We start from the raw sequence: 18,950 nt of genomic DNA on the forward strand, positions 1-18,950 counted from the left end.
TTCGTTAGTGTGAGCAACAAAATGCTTCACGACCTTTCCATGGCCCCTGAGGCCTTCCTCTCTCTGTTCTTGCCCTGCAAGGAGGTGGAAGACTGATTAAATACTGATGTGGTCAAGCTCTGCAGATGTGACATGTCAGTTCTACCTGGAGAGTTTGCAAGGCAGTGAGTTTTTACAATAAATTTAGAGATAGCAGTCAGCCCTTCTGTGTGCTAATCCTCTCAGATACTGACTCCCTCTGTGGCTTTCATAACCCACCTCAGCTCTGTTACTGCTCGGGTTTCCCCTCTGAGAAATAGTATTTAACTTTCACTCCTGGAGTAGGTGAATCAGCTTTAATTAAGATTTGTTGAGCGCTTTGTTGATAAGCTCCCTATAAAGCTGGTTATTATTTATTATTAACACACACACACATTCTTAGCACCTGAGATGTGTAATGCCACAACATGGGATCCTCTGGGAAACAGCCATGTGGAAAGAGACAGCGTGGGTTAAAGGCTTTGTCAAATCTCTTCTGGCTGTGGTTCACGAGGCAGCGTGCTCCCAAAGCTCTGATTCAAGAAAAAAAAATCCTCTTTGAGCTACTGTGAAATCTTAAATGTTCCTGGAAGTTATGTTCTAATTCTGCAAAGGACTTGTAGCTCTTGCCCACTTGCTGGATTGCTGGCAGGGCCCTGGGTCAGGGCTGTGCTGGGTTTGGTGCAGCTGTGTGTGTGTACCATCAGCTGCAGGGGCACAGCTGGTCTGTGAAGTACCTTGTTTCAGTGAGCGCTTCGATCCCTGCAGTGCTTTTGGTCATGATTGCTGTGGATTCCTTTGGAGTGGTAGGGAGCTGAGCTAGTTGAGGACCCTGAAAGGCCACAACCTGTGGCACAGGTTGACTTGGTGGCAAGTTGAGCTGGAAAGCTCCATTTATGAAAGGTAACAAAGGTATGAATTGGAATGGGTACGGCTGTGCTTGTGCTGTGTGTTGCTGTGTGGGTGCCCTTTCAGCAGTGTGAGCAGCTCTATTGTATTTTTGGGAAGAGAAGGCTGTTAATTTAGCTCTTAAATGTCACTGTTGTAGTGGTGTAGGAGTGGCCAGATGGAGGATGCTAAAATAAAATACGGGGCTGGAAAAGCCACCTTGTCTATACCCCTGTCTTGAGGCCTGCAAGAGATGCTCAGAGCGATGCCCAGACCAGGTGTCACAGGGCACTGCTTGGTGCCCTGGGGGCTCCTGTGTCCCTAGCTGCAGGTCCTGCACCCTCACAGTCAGGGCGAGCTGTGATGTGCTGCTGCCCAGCTCTCCTTCGCAGCCTGCTCTGTGTCTTGCCTTCAGCAAACAGGGAGACCAAACTGACTGTTGTCCTTGGAAGCAGCTGTTGGTGCTGAGAGCTGATAACAAGTCTGGAGGGCAGCAGGGATGGGGAAACAGCTTCCCTAGGGCTGCACGTGTTGTACCGCTGACTGCTCCTGTTGTGGCCCAGCCCCTGTAGTTTGTGACTTCCTAAGGGTGATACCAACATCTAGTGTGGTCTTCGTGCTCTATCCTCCCCTGCTTAGCTGCACTTAGTAATTCTATTTCTTGTCTTAGAGAATTATGAATGTTATGCAATTAAATCCCAGACTGATTTCTAGCTCTTTGCATTTGAAGCTGTGGTGTCACAACACTGACACATACTGCATTTTCAGTCCAGTCCCTGATTTTCTTCAGCATTACCTCTGTCTAGAGTTTCCCCCCATGCTGTATTTGTGCATCTGATCTCAGTTTTTGCTGTTTTCAAGGGTAGTTCTTTGCTTTGTTTTTACTGCTTTTTCTTTTTATTGATCTGTGGGTATTTTTGGAACTTTTCTTCAAGTTTATCAATTCTGATCATGACCTCTAGAGTGCTTCAAGCTCTTAACTGCTGGGCACCCTTTCAGCTTTTATAAAAGTACTTTCTCTTTCATTGTGCAGACCATGAATGAAAAGGATGAATAGAAGCAAACCTGGACAGAGCTCTGAGGGCCACTGCGTGACGTTTTCTCCCCTTGTGACAAGGAATCATTGATAGCTACCCCTGGAGTGCGTGCGTGGGTGAGTCACTTTGTTGTCCTTCTCTAGCCAGTGCTCTGCCTCATTGAGGTGGGCTCACCTAGTCTGAATTCTTCTGAGTTGCCTAAGAGTGATGGATGTGGGAAAAGCCTGCTTTAGATCCTGTGTGCTGGCTGGAGATGTGATGGGCTGTTCTCTAGAGGAGTAGTTGTGCCCTGTTTCTGAAGCTGATGTGTTTTGCAAGCCAAACTTCTCCCTAGGACTATGCTAGCCTGGCCCAGAGCAATCCTCGGTTCCCCAGCCCAGCTCCTCTGCTGACAGGTCCTAGGGAGCAAGTATTCCTTCCTGGGGCCACGTGCAGTCAGTGTGCCCAGTTGGCACCTCCAGGCGGGCAGGTCTTACGGTGAGCTGCTCAGAGGGTGGAGAGAGGAAGAAATGGCCAGCTCCTGAGATAGCTTCTTGGAGCAGCAGCACACAAAGTGTAGAAACCTCTCTACTTTGGTCGCAGAGGGATGAACATTGGAGAATTTGTGTCTGAGGTGCATTGCTGTATTTTCTTTGTAAATCTGTCCATAGTGAGAGTTAGGCTTGTCTGTATGTAAAATACCTTTTTGTTCTTGCGTAATTCTAAAAAAAGTTCCCTTGTGTGGTTACTCAACCCTGGAATAAAACTGGTTCACCATGGGTTAATTATAATTTTTTTTATCCCTGAATGGTGTCTTCTTGTGGGAGCAGTTGCAGGATACCTCATTCCAGCAGAGCACTGCTTGTCATCTTCTCAGTACGAACCGTGCTTAAGGAAGAGGAGTTGGTTGAACCAATGAAAAACATTTAACTAAGGAGAATGTCACTGTCCAAATAGGATCAGCTCCAGCTTCCTCTGAGTTTGGTCAGTACTGAGCTGCTGTGTTCAGCTTTTTGAAGATTAAGAGGCCGGTCCTCTTCAGAATTGCACTTCCATCCACTTACCGTCTCTCTCTGCTCATCTGTGTAGCTGGAGGTGACACTTGGCCCCACCAAATTCAAGGCCAGCTCAGGGTTCCTCTGTTTCATCTACTCCGCCTCTCAAGGCTCGTAGCTTGAGGTACTAGGCCGCTGTTGTTAACCTCCCTCAGAGCTTCAAGGACATCATCAGCATAAGAGAGGAGCTGTGTCCTGTTCTCCTTTATTGCTCCACAACTGGTGTCTGCTCTGACCAAATTACAGTCCCAGGGAAGAAAATTCAGCTTCCCTACAGCATTCCTGCAATTTCTACTGGAGTTTTCCTCACTTCTCTCAGGGAGGCTGTGTGCTGTAGCTGTGAAAAGGTTGGGTTCCACACTGTGTACAGCTGAATTTCAGTGGCTGATAAATCGTAGCCTGAGTCCAGTTCGTAAAGCACTCTGGGCTTCCCAAGATGCAAGAAGCAGTGCTTTGTCCTGAACGTGGGTTTGCTGGTAATTCTGTAGGATTTTCAATGAGCAGTCTGTAAGAGGCCTGCTTACACTGGTTCTCTGCGCTGTCAGAATCTCTACCAAATAATTCAAAGGCCTCCTGCAGAGAGAGGAAGAGGAGGATGGACGGGCGTTATAGAAACCTCTGGGTCACTGGAATAGGTGGGCAGAAGAAGCATACATATGTTGATCTGAAGGAGATACCAAGCCAGGTATATATCTTTAAGTCCCTTAGGAAAAGCCTTTTTTTTTTAAGCAGTTGCCTATTTTAAACCAAAACAGTTGCTTTAATGAGAGGTTTTAAGGATTTAACTGTTAATTTTAGATTTTTTTATTTCAAGCATACTTTCTCAAAATTAACTTTTTCAACATAGAACATTTTAATGTCTTCTGTGTTGGTGCTCATTTGCAAGAAATTTATGCACAATTATTTCTTATGTACCAGTTAAATCTATCAGCCAACAGATGTCAAGTGTAGCAAAAATGCTATAATAATATTGTGGTCTAATAATAGTTATAATGATTCTAATTACCTGGCACGGCTTTTGAGAGAGGCAGACTTGGAAATTAGTGCAAATGAAATGTTTAACCTTGAACTATAGAAGGAGAAAATGGGCTCTTCCGCAGATGTTTGGGCTGCACCCCCTCCTCCCTGTCAGACACCCCATGCCTTTCCTTCCCTCAAACAAATAAGAGTAGCAGTACGGTCTGCTTTAAGTGCTAAAACTTCATTCTCATTACAGTCAGAGAAGGAGAACAGGGCTGGTGAGCTGTAGATGAGCAGGTTTCTGGAAATAACTGTGGATAGGAAGCCTGGTCATTTTTAACCTTGTGCTGCAGTCTCGCCTTGCTTTCCTGCTGCCTGATGATTGCAGTGCACACAGATTGATCTTGCCTTGGGAAGGCTGGGGGAGGCTCAGCAGTCTTCATCTTTTATGCAAGCTGGTTGTGCTGCTTTTAAGTGTCAGGGAGGCTTTGACTCAGCCTGAGAAGCACAAAGCCAGACCCAGCTTGCCTTGGTGCTGCTGCGCAGCTTTCACGCTGACTGCTGTTGGGAAAGGGGGGCTGGGAGGGGTGCAGGTGATTAGGGATGAATGCTCACTCCCTGCTGATGTGGGAAGAGAGAGGGCATGGCTGCAGGTAGGGGACAGCCATGTTGTTGGCAGGCTTGGTGCTGCTTTGCCTTGAGCAGCTTATGTCTGTAGGCCATAGTGGAGACTGTCCACAGTGCAGGAGGGATGCTCTGTGCACCAATTCTTCTGTGCAACTCCTGATTCACCACTACTGCTGTATGCTTCCTTTAGGAAGGATCCTGGGCTGTTTCTTCATACTCCTAGGTGGTTTTTGCCCAACCTTGCTTTGTGCTGTGTGTCTCAGGAGCTCAATGCATAATGAATCGCTTCTTGCCACAGCTGCTCATTTTAATTTTGCAGTGTGATGTTGGAGAGGAGTCCATGATTCATGGGGAAGGATCCCACAGAGGAAGCCCAGGATAGGCTGGAAGTTGACGGCTTTCAGTGGTTATATGGCAGGCTGAACTTTTTGCCTCTAAGTAAGATATTCAGCAAGCCGATAACTCAGCAGGACCACTGGGAATTCGACTGTTGGTTGCTGATCCTCAGCATGAGCAGCAGCTGTGAATCTTTCATCATCTTCCTGTAAAAGGAGGAATCCAGATGTGCCCACACGAGGTTTTCTTTTCTCTTTCTTGTAGGCTGGCATGCTTTGCTTCTCCCAGAAGTGAGCATTGCACACGCTTGGCACCTTCAGCCCACCTTTCTCAGGGGCTGGCACTGGTGAGGGCTCTGCCACCTTCAGCCTTTTCTTGGGGAACGTTTGCCTTCGTGCTGAGATCTGCACTGCCATCAGCTCCTTCTGCGTGTGAGCTGGTGTATTGCTATGGAGATGGGAGCTGCAGGGTGCAGCCTTTCCCAGACTTGTGTGAAAGAGGATGCAGTCTTGGGCTACCTTTGTTTAAAGAAAATTATTTCTCAGAGTAAATAGTTTGTCAAAGAACAGTTGGCGTTGCCCCAGATGCTATTAAGGAAAAGACAAATCTCGGATCTCCTCAAGCCTGAGCTGTAAAGCTCATGCAATATTCACTTGCTGCTTTGCTTCACTCACTCAACATCAGACATTGCTGCTGTGACTGACGCTGACTCATTAACCTGTCTGTGCTTTTACCCTAAGAAACCAAAGCTCTCTTTGTTTTTTTGCTCGTGTAAATGTTAGCACTGTATATCTCGTGCTGTCTGCCTCAAGAGCACTTTTCTACATCCCTTTTTTCAATCTGTTGAGAGTTCGCATCTTCACCGGTCTGAATCCTCTAGCCTGGTTTCCAAAGGACACAAAGGACACGTGGGGGCACTGACCTCCTCTGTCATTCCTCCCACTCCCTCCCAGTGTGTTTTTCACCACTGGCCAGTTTCAGGCCACCAAGGAGTTCTCAGAGATGCAGAGTTCACCTGCATTTGATGAAAATAGGCATCCTTCTCAGGACAGAGGCTGCGTGGATTCACCTCCTGTGGGCACCAGAAACCTAAGTGGGAGAGTGAACAGGCCCTATGTGTCCTCCAGAGACAGGAAAGCACCAGCAGAGGCCCCGCTGCACTGCTAGGGAACGGCAGCTGGCTGCTTGTGGCAGAGATGTCAGGGACACTTTATTAAGCCTGTGTGCATGGTTTGATCTTTGCAGCTGAGTTAAACGTTCTCAGGTTGAGCTTCTATTGCTTTACTGCTGTTTTCATGTGTATTTGGCACTCTGACTTCACGCATATCAACCTGTATGGGGAGTGTGTGACAAGAGCTCATGGGAAAACACCCTTCTGCCCTTTCCACTGCTGTGCTGTTGCCCTCCTCCCTCTTTGGCTTCCCTGTTCCTTGCAGTACTGGTGCTGGATCTCTCCTGAATGCAAAAGAGCACAGGCACCTCCGGGCTTGTCCAGTTGTGCTGGATGAGCTTGTGCTGGCCTCCTGGGGACTTGGGGATGCTGCCCTTTCTGCTCGCCTGGCGCTGGCATATGCTTGCTTTGCGTGGCTTCTGGTACGTGGAGAACCTTCCCAGCGAGGTCTGGAGGAGCCCTCTGGCACCTCTTTGCCTCATTGCCTCCACATCTCATTTCAGTTTTCATCTGTAAACATCTCTTTGCCCTTGCTAAACACTGTGTCTCAATTTCTCTCTGCAAGGATATTATTTAATTTGTAAATGTTTTAGGACGCTACTTGAAAGATATGATATGAAACTGTATTTCATTTACTGTAATGATCCACTAATGCAGGCATATTTCAAAGGCAGGCTAAGCTGTACTGTGGGGTTTAATTAAATTTTATTTTTCAAGTAAACATCAATAGCTAGACAATAACAAATGGTGGACAGTATGCATACAAAATGAACTCCCTCCATTTTCTTTCCTGTGACTGTGGAAGTGGAAATGTGAGGTCCTTAAACGCACTTGGCCAGCTCACAGTTGCTGCTGCAGGGCAGTGACTTCTGGGGGACTTCTTTCTTCATAGTTTGACTTACGTTTCTTGATGTCTTCCTGCCGACAGAATCAACTCTGTTACGCTACGTGCAATTTCCAGCAGCAGCCTTGAGTGAGTTAGATTCTTCTGGATGCTCTGAGCTTAAAAAGTTTTGAATACGCCGCTGTTGCTGTAATGCGTGATGGCGTGTAGCAACGTGTCCTTGTCAGGGTTACCAGCTGCAGGGCTAGGTGCAGGGCTCGTGTTCCTCAGTGGGAAGCGCGTGTCTGCAGTGAAAGTGAGGTTGTTGCATCCGCATTGTTGCACCCACATCAGGAATAAGCAAGTGGCTTTGCTTTAGTGCGCTTCTTTCCTTTTCTTCCAATGAGCACGGAGTAATCAAGTGCAAAATGTGTGCAGAGAAGCTTGCAAAGTCTGTTCAAAGTCAGTGGGAGGCTGCTGGAAATCATAATGGCTCTCACAAGCGTGGCACTTTTACAAGTTTTCTAGGGGTAAAGCAATTCACTGGTGATGTTGTAAATGAGTTCCTTTGTTTGGGTTTTTGCAGAGCATCGCTTTGGGAGAGAGTGAGATTGCTGTCTGAAGCAGCTTTGAGTCCTCGCTGGTTTTCTGGTGGCTTGCGTAGTTTTTGTTCTCTTTATTGTTCAGAAAATTTTCCATTGTTTAAAAACATAATCAGAACTTGCTGAGAAAATCAGCGCGGGTGCCCTGGAGCTCCTCAGCACTGCGTCCGTTTGATTTCTCTGAAATCTGCTCAAGTCAGAATGCAGAAAATAAGTAAACTTGTCAGAGGAAGACCTCCTGTCCTCTGTTCAGAGCTGGGAGTTGGAGCCGTGCTATGGATTTCCACCTGAAGCTTTGCCTGCTGCCCATGCATCTCCTGTGTGGTGGGTAGGTGCATGTTGAGGGGGGGTCCGTGCCTTGTGCTTGTTGGAAAGCAGAGTGTGTACAGTCAGAAGGAGACGGTGGGAGCCTGGCTCTTGCATCTTTGCAGCTGTAGCTGCCTGCAAAGCATCGCTGGAAATGACAGCCTTGCGTCTGCTAACCGCCTCCTCCAGGATATTTCAGTGTAACACTTCCAGCATTATGGCAGTAGTCTGCGTGTTCTGCTGCTTGCTGGAAGTGAGCACCACGAGCACTTCACAGTTCTTCTCTGCACGTGCCAGCTGACAGTGCTTGTGCTGGGCGAGGTGCTCGCAGGAAGGCTGGCAAGACCGTGTCCTGCACCTGATGCCAGTCCCTGTGGATGGAGAGAAATCCTTGTACACATAAAAGAGCGTCTAGATATGACTTGTCATGAAACATCAGATGCTCTTTAAATAAATTCTGGAGAAAAATAGCTGCTGAGGTTTGTGCTGGTGCTCCCAATACCAAGGGGAATGCCCTATGCCTGCCTGCCTTGTATTTCCCATGTTCTTTGCTCTAGGCTTGCCAATTTGTTCTTCTCTGATTTTTTCTTTTTGTTGTTTATGTGTAGTGTCAGTCAAGGCTCTGTTGTAAGATTTTGGGACAGACATTGCTTTCTGGTGACTGGAGGCAGTGTCTCCTACTTCTCTCATCTTTTCTTCAGATCTCCTATCTCTCTCCCATTCGCTCTCACTTTGAAATAAACCAGACTCCTTTGTGGGTTACAAAGCTTTCCGTCCACCTCAGGCCTCCTCCTGCAGACAGATTTTCCTAGGGCCAGTGTTCATCTCCTGTAGCAGGAGAGATTTTCTGGCTGTGGTTGGTCTCACATGGGTGACACCACTTAAAGCCTGGTGGCATGGAACATCTGGAGCTGGCAGATGAGTCCTGGGCTGGGGAATTTGCCCTCTGCAGAGCAGTAAGCTCTCAAAGCTGCTGTTTGCAGGAGCAGGTGGATGATTTGAATTTCTGTAGGGCTGCTGTAGCCATGCTGGGGATGTGCAGGCTGGTGCTGGGGTCATGAGCAGCCTTTGGTGGCTTCAGTGGCTGAAGCGGAAGCTCACCAGTGTGCCCGCGGAGAGCTCAGGGATGGAGCTGCTGAGCTGGGAATGGAGTGAGACCTCTTGTGCCAGTTTTGGCACAGTTAACCCAAAAAAGGGTTCTCAAACGGGAACAAAGATGATGCTGACACTTGGTGAGCAGCCAGGTGGACATGGTAGTGCTTCTCACATTAAGGTTTGGCCAGGGAAGAACAACTGAAATCCCTACTCATGCTTAGAAGGTTTCTAAGTGTGTTTTGGCTTTGTTTTTGCAATGTCACCCTCTCTAAAAGGCTTTGCAGTAGCTCACTAGGACTTGTGTTGTGGCTGCAGGGAGAACAGGAGAAGGGTGGGAGAGAGGAAGAAATGTGCCCTGGATGGGAAGTAGCTGAGGAGGAGCGAGGGGTGAAGGAAAGAAGCTGAAGTGAAGGAGGGGGAGAGTGTGTGAGGCTGGCTGGGAAGGAGCAGTGCTTGCTCAGATGGATGATAACCCACTGCAGGCTGGCAGCACTTCACATTATTGAGGCTTGTCTACCAACATTAGCCTTCATAATGGTTCCCTGGGATGAGCGAGATGCTGTGCTGCTGGATGAGGAACGTGAAGTCTCTGTGTAATAAGGAGCTTCAGCCCAGAGTGATAATTTAAAACCCAAGTTCTTTTCGGTCATGAATACTACTGATGTCTGCCTCACATGGGAGGTGCTGCGCAGGAACAGATTGCCTTGAGCTGATGTGTTTTGAAAATGGAAAGTGTTCTGGTCTTTGTGAGCACTTGGGTCTAGCACTGGCCAGCTAGGTTTCTTGGATTTTTCTTTTGGAGTTTGGCAGCCGTCTGCTTCAGGGAGTACAGTGGTCTCATACGAGCTGATTTGATCTGACACATGACAAATTGTTTCTGCTGGTGGGTACTCGAGGCGCAGTTTGTTAGCTGGCAGCCTTGGCTATGTGGGCACTGGGGGAGTGGGGCAAGGCACGTCCACCCTCCTCCTAGACAGCGCCGTCACAGGAGTGCTCTTGTAGCCCACTTCCCATCTCACCCTTCTTTTTGCTAGTTGTTAAAGCACAGGCCTTATGAGGAGCGGCTGAGGGAGCTGGGATTGTTCAGTCTGGAGAAGAGGAGGCTCAGGGGAGATCTTATCGCTCTCTGTAACTACCTGAAGGGAGGTTGTAGTGAGCTGGGGGTCGGCCTCTTCTCTCTTGTAACTAGTGACAGGACGAGGGGGAATGGCCTCAAGTTGTGCCAGGGGAGATTTAGGCTGGACATGAGGAAATACTACTTTTCTGAAAGAGTGGTCAGGCGCTGGAACGGGCTGCCCAGGGAGGTGGTGGAGTCATCGTCCCTGGAGGTGTTCAAGAAACGTTTAGATATAGCATTGAGAGACATGGTTTAGTGGGGTTATTGGTGGTAGGTGGATGGTTGGATGGGATGATCTTGTAGGTCTTTTCCAACCTAGCTAATTCTATGATTCTGTGATTCTAAATCATGCTATTTGCGTAGATTATTAATGTTGCTTATGGCTGAGAGTTCCTGCAGATGCTCTTCGTGTTTCTCGTTGCACTTTGGCGTGCAGAGCAGAGCCTGCCTTCCTGGAACCGGACTTAGTTGCCATTAAGGGTGCTTTGATTAAGTTGCTTTTCTTTTGGGCACCCTTTTAACTCTGTAATGAGGAGTGGAATATTACTCTCCTCAGCAGAATTACTATCTAGTAATGTTACCTAAAAAGTACACGTCCCCTGTGAGATACTGTAAATACATTTTATCTCTTCTATTACCTGCTGTTTCAAGAATATGTCCCCTAAGCATTTTAATCTTGTTTTCCAGACTTGTCTCAGGGTGAGGAATCACTCTTATTTGCAACCTGGGGCATAATTACTCTGTGCATTAATTTTGTCTCTTTCTTGTTGTCCATCTATTATTACTTCCTAGAGAAAAAACCCTCTGTAAATCTCCACTGAGACAGGACTGACTGCTTGATTACCAGGAGAGTTATCCTTGCTAGAAATGCTTGTGAGAGGGCATCCCCTAGGTATGCACGTGTGTGTGTGTCAGCTCCTCCGGCACCTCCACGGCCAATGGAGCCCACGGTGACCCAGGCTGGCTCGGTGCTCCCAGCTCTACGATGAAAGAAGGCAGCAGAGCAGGTGGGTCTCCGTGCAGCCGTGACACACCTGGAGCACTGGGATGAGGCTGAGATTGGACTGCTCAGCCACCCACACAGCACTTTGCCTCCTGGAGCTCTTTTCCCGCAGTGCCCGGCTGCTGTTACGAAATAGAAATTAGAGAGGACAGTGAGGGAAGTGGTTCCTCAGATGACCCTCTTTTGTCTGGGGACTAAAAGCCAATTCGGAGATTTCTGTGGAAGTGCTGTTTGCTTTGGTCGTTTTTTGCTCTTTGAGTGCTGAGTGAAAGAGTTGGAGACTGGAGGCCACTGTAATTATTTCTTCCTGTGAAGTAGAATAAATGTTGGTACTGCTTAATGCACAAATGGCGGAGTCCTTGCCCTAGAAAAAGCAAGCTGTCTGACCCCGATGCTGCGAACCCTTATCCTTGTGAATAGCCATCCCTGCCGGGTTCTGGGTGTACTGAGACTTCTCACGCCCTGGATCAGTCTGTCAGAACTTGTCTTGACATGTGCCATCTGTGGTCACTGGGAGTCACTGTGGAGGCCGGCACTGAAGCAACCTTGGTTCACGTGGCAGCTTCATTTAGAATTTCAGCTGATGTGAAAGCTTTGCAGAGTGTTTTGTCCATCACATGATAAACTTTGCCGGCAGGTGGGGACAGCTGGAGTCTGCGGTCTTTGTGGGAGAAGCCCCCGCTGTACAAACGTGTCCTGCGACGGATTGCCTGCCTGCCTGGCTGGTAGAGCAAGATGAGTTTGTGGCTCCACCAGGATGGAGAGGAAGCTGCTCAGGATGTTCTCTGTCAGAGGAGAAAGTTGCTGCGCACACTCCTTTCCTCAACACTTAGAGTATCAGTGGCTAAAAGTCTGCTGTTAGCTTTTACTGCAAGCAGGGAGATGTGAGGCCAGAGAGGACTCCTGACAAGGAGCTGTGCAGAGGGCTGAGGGGCAGCAGGGTGGAGCTGAGAGGCTGCTCCTAACTGAGCCCCGTGGCTCTGAGGAGCGGTGAGCACAGCTGCGGAGCTCCTGAGGAGTCTGTGGGATCAGAGCAGTCTTGCTGCGTGGAAGGTTTGCTACTTCTTTGCGGTCCCCCAACGTTTTGTTTGGAAAAGAAAAATAATCATTGAGGGTTTGGAGAACTTGAAGTTTGGGCCCGGTGCCCTTCCTCAGTTCTCACCGGGTGCTTTAGGCACAGGCTGCTGTCCCTCCCCTTCCCTTCCCCTAGGTGTGTGCAGGGACCTGGGGATGTGCTCCTTGCTGAGGGTCTTTCTCTGTGCCCCAGTGTTCTGCACAACTGTGTCCTGGACTCGCAGCTCTTGTGGCCATGGCAGTGTATGCTGGAACCTTCCCGTGGTGATGAGCCAAGTGGACCCAGCGGCGCCTCGCGGCCCTGTCGGCACACTGAGCTCGTGGTGGCCAAAGCATTCACCGCAGCGCTGGCTCACAAAACTGCTGGGATTTGTGAGCCGTACAGAGGCAGATTCCCTGATTTGTCACCGTGTCATAAGGATTTAAGATTGAGAAGCTCTTTGAAGCATCGATACAGGCCGTTCTGCAGTGACAAGATGGAGACGAGCACTTTTGTGGCTTTCCTTCCCCTTCCTCAGGGAAAACACTCTTTTGCACGGATCACAAGCCGTGGCTCTGCTGGTGTTTGAAGAGACCAGAGGAACTGCAGAACCCAGCTCTTGGTACAGCATCAAAGCCTGCCTGTCTGAAGCGCAGGTGCTCAGGAGCTCGAACTCGGCGTCCTTTGTGTCTGGGCAGCAAAAGGAAAGAAGGTCTCTGAGCCCGGAGTCACTCGGTGGATCAAAGCTGTGCGTAGCGGAGGCTGATGAGGCGAAAAGCAAGACTGCACGGGAAGGTCAGAGCCCGTGCGGATGGCGGAGGCTGTCTGGTAACACAGTTGTTCCCCCGGGGGGATCTGTAAAACCGCTGAGCACTCAGCTGCATCTGCCCCACGGGGGGCGGTGGGCGTGCTGGGTCGGGGCAATTCTGCGGCACCCAAGCGATTGTTCCAAGTGTTTTCTGGAAGAAGAGCTGGAGGGGCTGCGACAGCTGTGAGGCAGCGATAGCTATAATTAAAAGGATGCTGCACTGTCATATTTCGATCTGTTTTCTCAATGCATCGCTGTAAGAAACACCTAAAATAGCTCCATCTGACAAGAGATCAAAGAAGAGTATTTTTAAGTTGTGGACTCTTTGCAGTTGACGGTGCATTGTGTGCAGGCAGTTTCCTTGCTTCTTCCCTGATTTTTTACTATGCTTCAAACAGTGCCCAGGAGCCAGTGAAGAGCGAGGCATCCTGATTGCCGTGGTGATGTCAGCACCTGTCTGTCTGTAGGCACCTCACAGGCAGGAAGGCAATGAACATCCCAAAGTAGACCTGGCAGGTGATGGAGTACTGGAACGGAGGGGAATTACCTTCTCTTTTAGCTTCTCCTGTCTATACCTTTAGTTCTACGCTTGCAGTCTTTGAAGCTCTTGGCAATTTCAAATTATTTTCCTTCAGAAAAAAATAAGCTTAATGAATGCTGCCGGCTGCTGACTGGCTGTTCTCCTGCTTTGGTTTCAGAGTGTGGGAGCTCTTGCGCTTGAGGAGCAAGACTCATTATTTAACCTAGGTGGGAAATGCCTTGTAGGAGCGTGGGAACCATCAGGAGAGCGGCCTCAGAACTGACTGCACCGAGGCTGGCGGTGCTGGGGGAGCAGCTTTGTGATGCATTAGTGTGCAGGCTGACACATGCTCTTATGATATTACCATTGCTTGCTTATTTATTTTTTATCTTTTAACTGAGACTTTTTATTGGAAAGCCAATATGTGAAGAGAGGAAGGAGGTTTGTGCTCAATGTGAGAGCCACAAGTGAACGTGGAAAACAGAAAAGGCTGTTCCCAGACAGGCTGGAATTGCCCAGGCCCTGGCAGCTGCTGGGTGCGGTTTCCTTCATGTTAGGAAGAGCCCTGGTTCTCCAGCATGACACCTCTTCTGGGAGAGGGTAACGAGAGCTGTGCTGCTCGCTGGCACACACATTGGTTAGTCTGAGCCAAGACAAATAGGGGCTAATGGAAATGATAGGTGCGACTAGGGTGGAAAAATCACTTGATTTTGAGCAGTGCATGGGGAACAGCAGCAAGGAGCAGGAGAAGGGAACAGGTGCAGGCAGGAGGAGGGGCATTTTTGGCTGATGTGTGGGAGGATGGGGAAGGGTGAGGCAGAGGGATTCTGTTTGTTGTGACAGGCTTGGCAGAGGGTTTTGGCACAGGCAGAGGTCGGCAGTGCAGCAGCTCGGAGCGCAGGCTGTGCGGTGCGAGGTGGAGCTCCTCCGGCGTTCATCTTCAGGAAGATGTTTGTCCCAAAGGTTTTCTGTGCTTCTCCTCTCTCTGGGCAAGTCCTAAGCTGGTAGAAATGTGTGCTCCTGTGCTCTGATACAAGCATTAGTCCTGACGCTGCTGAGCGAGAATGTCAGGTATGCGTGCAGGCAGGCACAGAGCTGTCGTAACGTTGAATACATTTGTTATTTATCAATAATAAATGATAAATTCCGTTCTCTGATCTCCGAGGTGTGCTCTGGTTCTGCATGCTCCTCCCAGCGCTGAGCAGCAGACCCTCTGTCACTGCTGTTAACAAGCTATGGGCTGGCAGAAGGCATGCCACAGCCCTGCTCAGGCTTCAGGCATCCGGAGAAGGAAGCTATGCCCCTGCCCTCTGGAGAGCAGCATTTTCTGTGAACGCTGAAGTTTCTGAAGGAATTTATGAAGTAAATTTAATAAATAGACTAAATGATGTTCAGTGTTAAACTGCATGCAGTGTGTATAAACAGTGCTATTTAAGTAACTAATTAGGTTTTGAAGAGTGCTCCTGGTTAGGCCTGGTTAGGGCTGTCAGTGTTGCAGATGTATCTGCTGGGAGCATCCAGATGACGGAGCTGAGCAGCAGCTTCCACCGCTTGCTTCAGCTCTCCTCCCCATCATCCTCAGCCGCCACGTGCCAGGCAGCAGCACCAAGGCACGGTGCTCAGCGTGTCACACAGATGTGCTGTGGTTGCACACAGAGCAGTGCAGGCTTTATCTGTGGATATGGTGTGATAGGAGTAAGTGTAGCAGCAGGAAGTAATGTGATGTCTTGGATGAAAAATAAGATAACGAGGAGGTTCTATGTGTGGTGAGGAAGCCTTGGCTGGGTGCAGCAGGGCAGGGAGGTATTGGGGGAATGCTCATTCCCCAGACTGCAGCCCTAGAGGAGCAGTTCTTACAGAAGGTAAACTGGAGATTTCTGTCACCTCCTTGGCCATCCCATGCAGTGCTGGGTCAGGAGCACTGATGCCTTACAGACCTCTCTGCTCCCAGCCTGGGTGCCTGCAGTGCTGGAGAGGTTCCCTCTGCGCTCTCAGTTATGTTGGTGTAGGGCAGAGCAGTATTAGGTGGTATTGTAGCTGTTAGAGGGGTTGACTGCTAATGTTAGCTGAAGGCTAAGCCTGCAGGGGCTATTCATATTTATTGTTGTGAATTATTAATAGTGGCTGTAAAGATTGCATGATGCAACAGTAGGTGCCAGGCTGTGTAAGCACACAATTCTGCTGTGGTTGCCCTTGTCTTCCCTACACAACTTTGCTTGTGGGACAGTTCAGGACGAAGTAGAGAGCTTCTGTGGGGAGCCTGTAGCAGCCTGGCAGCCATCCCTCCTGGGGCATGGCGTGCGACAGAGCTTGGAACCCTCTGACTCTCTTGGCTGCCCTGCTGTCATCTGTCCAAGTCCCATGGTCTGCAGACCTGTGCCCAGAGATCTCTTGTGTCCCACATTGGTTTATGCCAGGTTGCATGGAGAAGGGAGGATTCAGCAAGGGATTTGTGTTCCCCTGCCAGGTCCATCCTGAGAGAAGTTGCTTACCCAAGGGACCTCGTGGCTGATTTGTTGCCTTTTGGACTCAATGTTCCTCTCCTTGCAGTTGTCCAAATTCAGACCTCCTGAAGAGCAGAACTTGCTGTCCTGGGGCAGTCTGCGCTCGAGCAGCAGAGTCCTTGCTGTAATTTATTTGTGTAAACCTAGAAGCGTGGCCTCCTTGCTGTGTGGGTTCCCTGTAGGCTGCAGATATGGCAAGGTGTTCCCACTACCTCTTCCTTGTGTAGGAGTGCTTTCAACACACGACAGCACAGTCCTGGTAGGAGTAAGTGATGAGGAGCAAGCAAGAAGAATAGATGTTTTAGGAGTAGTTTATTAAGCGATATCAACAGGATGATCTGTAGTGTGGTTTCATGCCATCCTGCAATCTGGCGTGGTGCGAGGTGCTTGTGCACAGGCTGTGCTTGCTGTCCTGCTACCTGTGTGTGAGGCGTTGTGCTGAAGTTGTCCCCCTGGCAGGGGCTGGTGGCTCTCAGAGCAATGGGGCTCCGCGTGGAGCTGGGGACATCGCAGTGTCTCACTGGGATGAGAAGATACTGACATTTTAACATTGGCTTTATGTGGAAGGAAGATTCACTCCTGCTTCCTTTTGGAAGTGCTGCTGCTCAGGACCTGTCTGAGGAGAAGGCTTTGGGCATGTTCCAGCGAGGGAGGTTTTGTACAAATTCCAGCAGCTGTCCTACAAAGGCAGAGAATGAGGTTTGGTAGCTCCTTGTGGTTCTTGCAGCTTCTTGCTCTTTGGCTGGCATCCTCTTCCTGAGTCCTCCATGCTGAAATGCACTGCAGGTAGCCATTGGCAGGCAGGCATATTTGGAAGGACAGTGCCTTCTCTTATGAAAGCCGTTGGGTTTTTAATATAGGCAGGTTGTTTCCTCATGGCTCCCATCTCTAGGTGATATTCAGGAATCCAGAATTCAAGAATCCTGTGCTTGATCTGTCCTTGCCAGAAGCTGCGGTGCAATGTCAGAGGGTGGGGAGCTGAGGTGGGTCTTCAGAACTGTGATCTGCTAAGAAGATATGTGATCATCTGGGCCCGTGTCCACCAAGACGCAGGTGTTTCCAGGCTGCCCTGTGTTAGCCTGGTTACAAGAGAATGGCCATATTTGCAGAACAACCCCACTTGTCATTTTGGAGGTGAGGACTGTGCCGACCCAACTGCAGTGAAGGGGGAAGTACATAGTGAGGGGACAGCAAGGTTCTTTGGATACCCGACAACAAAGTGACAGCAAACCAAATGCCAAGTCTCAGTGATTTTATTGTAGCCGTGAAACTTAACTACAGAAGCATCTATTTCTGAGCAAAGTATAAATGATTTAAACGTGAGCATAATAAGCAAAATGTGAACAGTTCAAACATGAGCATACTAAACAAAATGCAAACAGTTTAAACATGAGCGTACTGAAGCAGAGGATAAGTACACTTGTCAAATTGACAAGGGATGGTACTTTTATGATTAATCTCACCCACTGATGAGCCGCAGTCGAGGATGCTGTCGACCTCTTGTATTCTGTGTGACGACACCAGACGTCTCTGCCAGGCAGCACCACTGGACCGGCCGGCAGGAGCTGCTCCGAGCTGGGAGCTGCTCTTCCAGGGCTGCTGCTCTTGGTTGCCGGGCTGATGTGAGAGTGGCAGCGTGTTTCTGAAAGCTGCTGGGCCATGCGTAGCGAGCTGTTGACTAGTGAACAGTTTACCTGTACTACTGGGGATGACCTTGCCCAGACTATTCCTGAGCAGCTAAGTCGGTCAGTACAACTGTGTCACCTGTGTGCAGTCTGTTGATACCTTTAAGGAGCAGTATGCAATAAATCACAGATTTCTTAGTGTAAATTGTCAGTTGGCTATGCATGCACCTTACAGGAGCATCCCTTTCCTCCTTGGCAGATGTGAGGAAAGGAGTGTCCTGCCACGTCTGCAGCACTGGCAAAACATGTCTTGCGGTCTACTTTGTTTGTCCACAGATGCCTCCTCTCGTACACGCAGGCTGGGTTTCAGATAAAACCTTCCTCTTCCTCCTGCCCGTGCAGCTGCGCTGCTCATCAGAAGAGGAGGGGCTGCTGGTCCTGGGCTGTTCCTGAGACATCTCACTGCTCTGCAGCAAATCAACAGAAGTGGGTGCTCACTATGGATCTGGGAACGCTGTTGCTCAAAGAAAGAAAATTTTAGGTTGGATCAGCTGAATTTCTGTTGTGTTTCCACATCACCTAGCATGTCACGCTGGCCACGTCCACAGATGTGGTATCACTGAAACCATACTGTGTTTGAACAGGGATCTTGTAACTTGAAACTTAGTGCAGCACCTGCAGTGCTGAGCGCATCTCCTCAGTCCAACATCCCACTTTACGCAGCTCTTTATAACAGTTTTCTGAACTGCTTATTACTGGCAGTCAAACTTTGGCTCGAACCTAAGTGCTGGGTGCTTGGAGGCCTTTGTGTCACCAGTTCAGCTGAAGGGCTCCTGGGTGTATTCCTCAATGCCTTTCATTGTTTGACCGCTCTCCATGCTGCCTTATGCTCAGCAAGAGGAACTTGATGAATTTTTCTGCTTGTGGACACAAAGTGCTATGGGTTCTTTCGTTGCCATCGGCCGTCTCAATGAAGGCTGGCTGCACAGGTACCAAGCCTGAAACTAGTCCATTTTCAGACTGTTTTGTGAGGCTTACAATTCCCATGCTGCACCCTTGATCCTTAGATGAGAACAAGGATTAGCTTATTGTTATTGCTTCCTCTTGGCCATAAAACAGAGCACGGGCTGGGGAGCTCTCTGAGATGTTTGTGTGCTCTTATGAAGCAGCTGATCAGAATTCAGATGAGGCTTTGGATAGATTTATTGAAGTGACACAGTGCGCGCGGTACATGCTTTGAGTTAGGACATGAAAGAGTGGTGCATTCCCAGCAGCAGAAGGCATTAATGAAATATGTTCCTGTTACTGACTTCCTTTGAACTGTCACCTATGACTACAGCAACTGCATTTGCAGGGCTGTGCAGCACTTACTGATGTGCAGCCAGAGAAATGAGTAAAATATCTCTCCTAGCAGAGAACGCA

The 18,950-nt window shown here is 49.1% G+C and overlaps 1 protein-coding gene across 3 annotated transcripts in view; it reads left to right on the top strand.

Annotated features, from left to right (window-relative positions):
• SIL1 (SIL1 nucleotide exchange factor) overlaps nt 1–18,950 on the top strand; it is a 92,112-nt gene that overhangs the window by 1,293 nt on the left and 71,869 nt on the right. For 2 of the 3 annotated variants that reach the window (XM_021410934.1, XM_021410935.1), the window contains exon 2: nt 1,940–2,059. The exons of the other annotated variant lie outside the window; for it this stretch is intronic. The gene's annotated coding sequence lies outside the window, so the exon portion shown is untranslated. The remainder of the gene's footprint in view (nt 1–1,939; nt 2,060–18,950) is intronic. 3 annotated transcript variants of the gene reach the window in all.

Source organism: Numida meleagris, chromosome 12 (genome assembly GCF_002078875.1).
Source record: "Numida meleagris isolate 19003 breed g44 Domestic line chromosome 12, NumMel1.0, whole genome shotgun sequence".
Classification (NCBI taxonomy): domain Eukaryota; kingdom Metazoa; phylum Chordata; class Aves; order Galliformes; family Numididae; genus Numida; species Numida meleagris.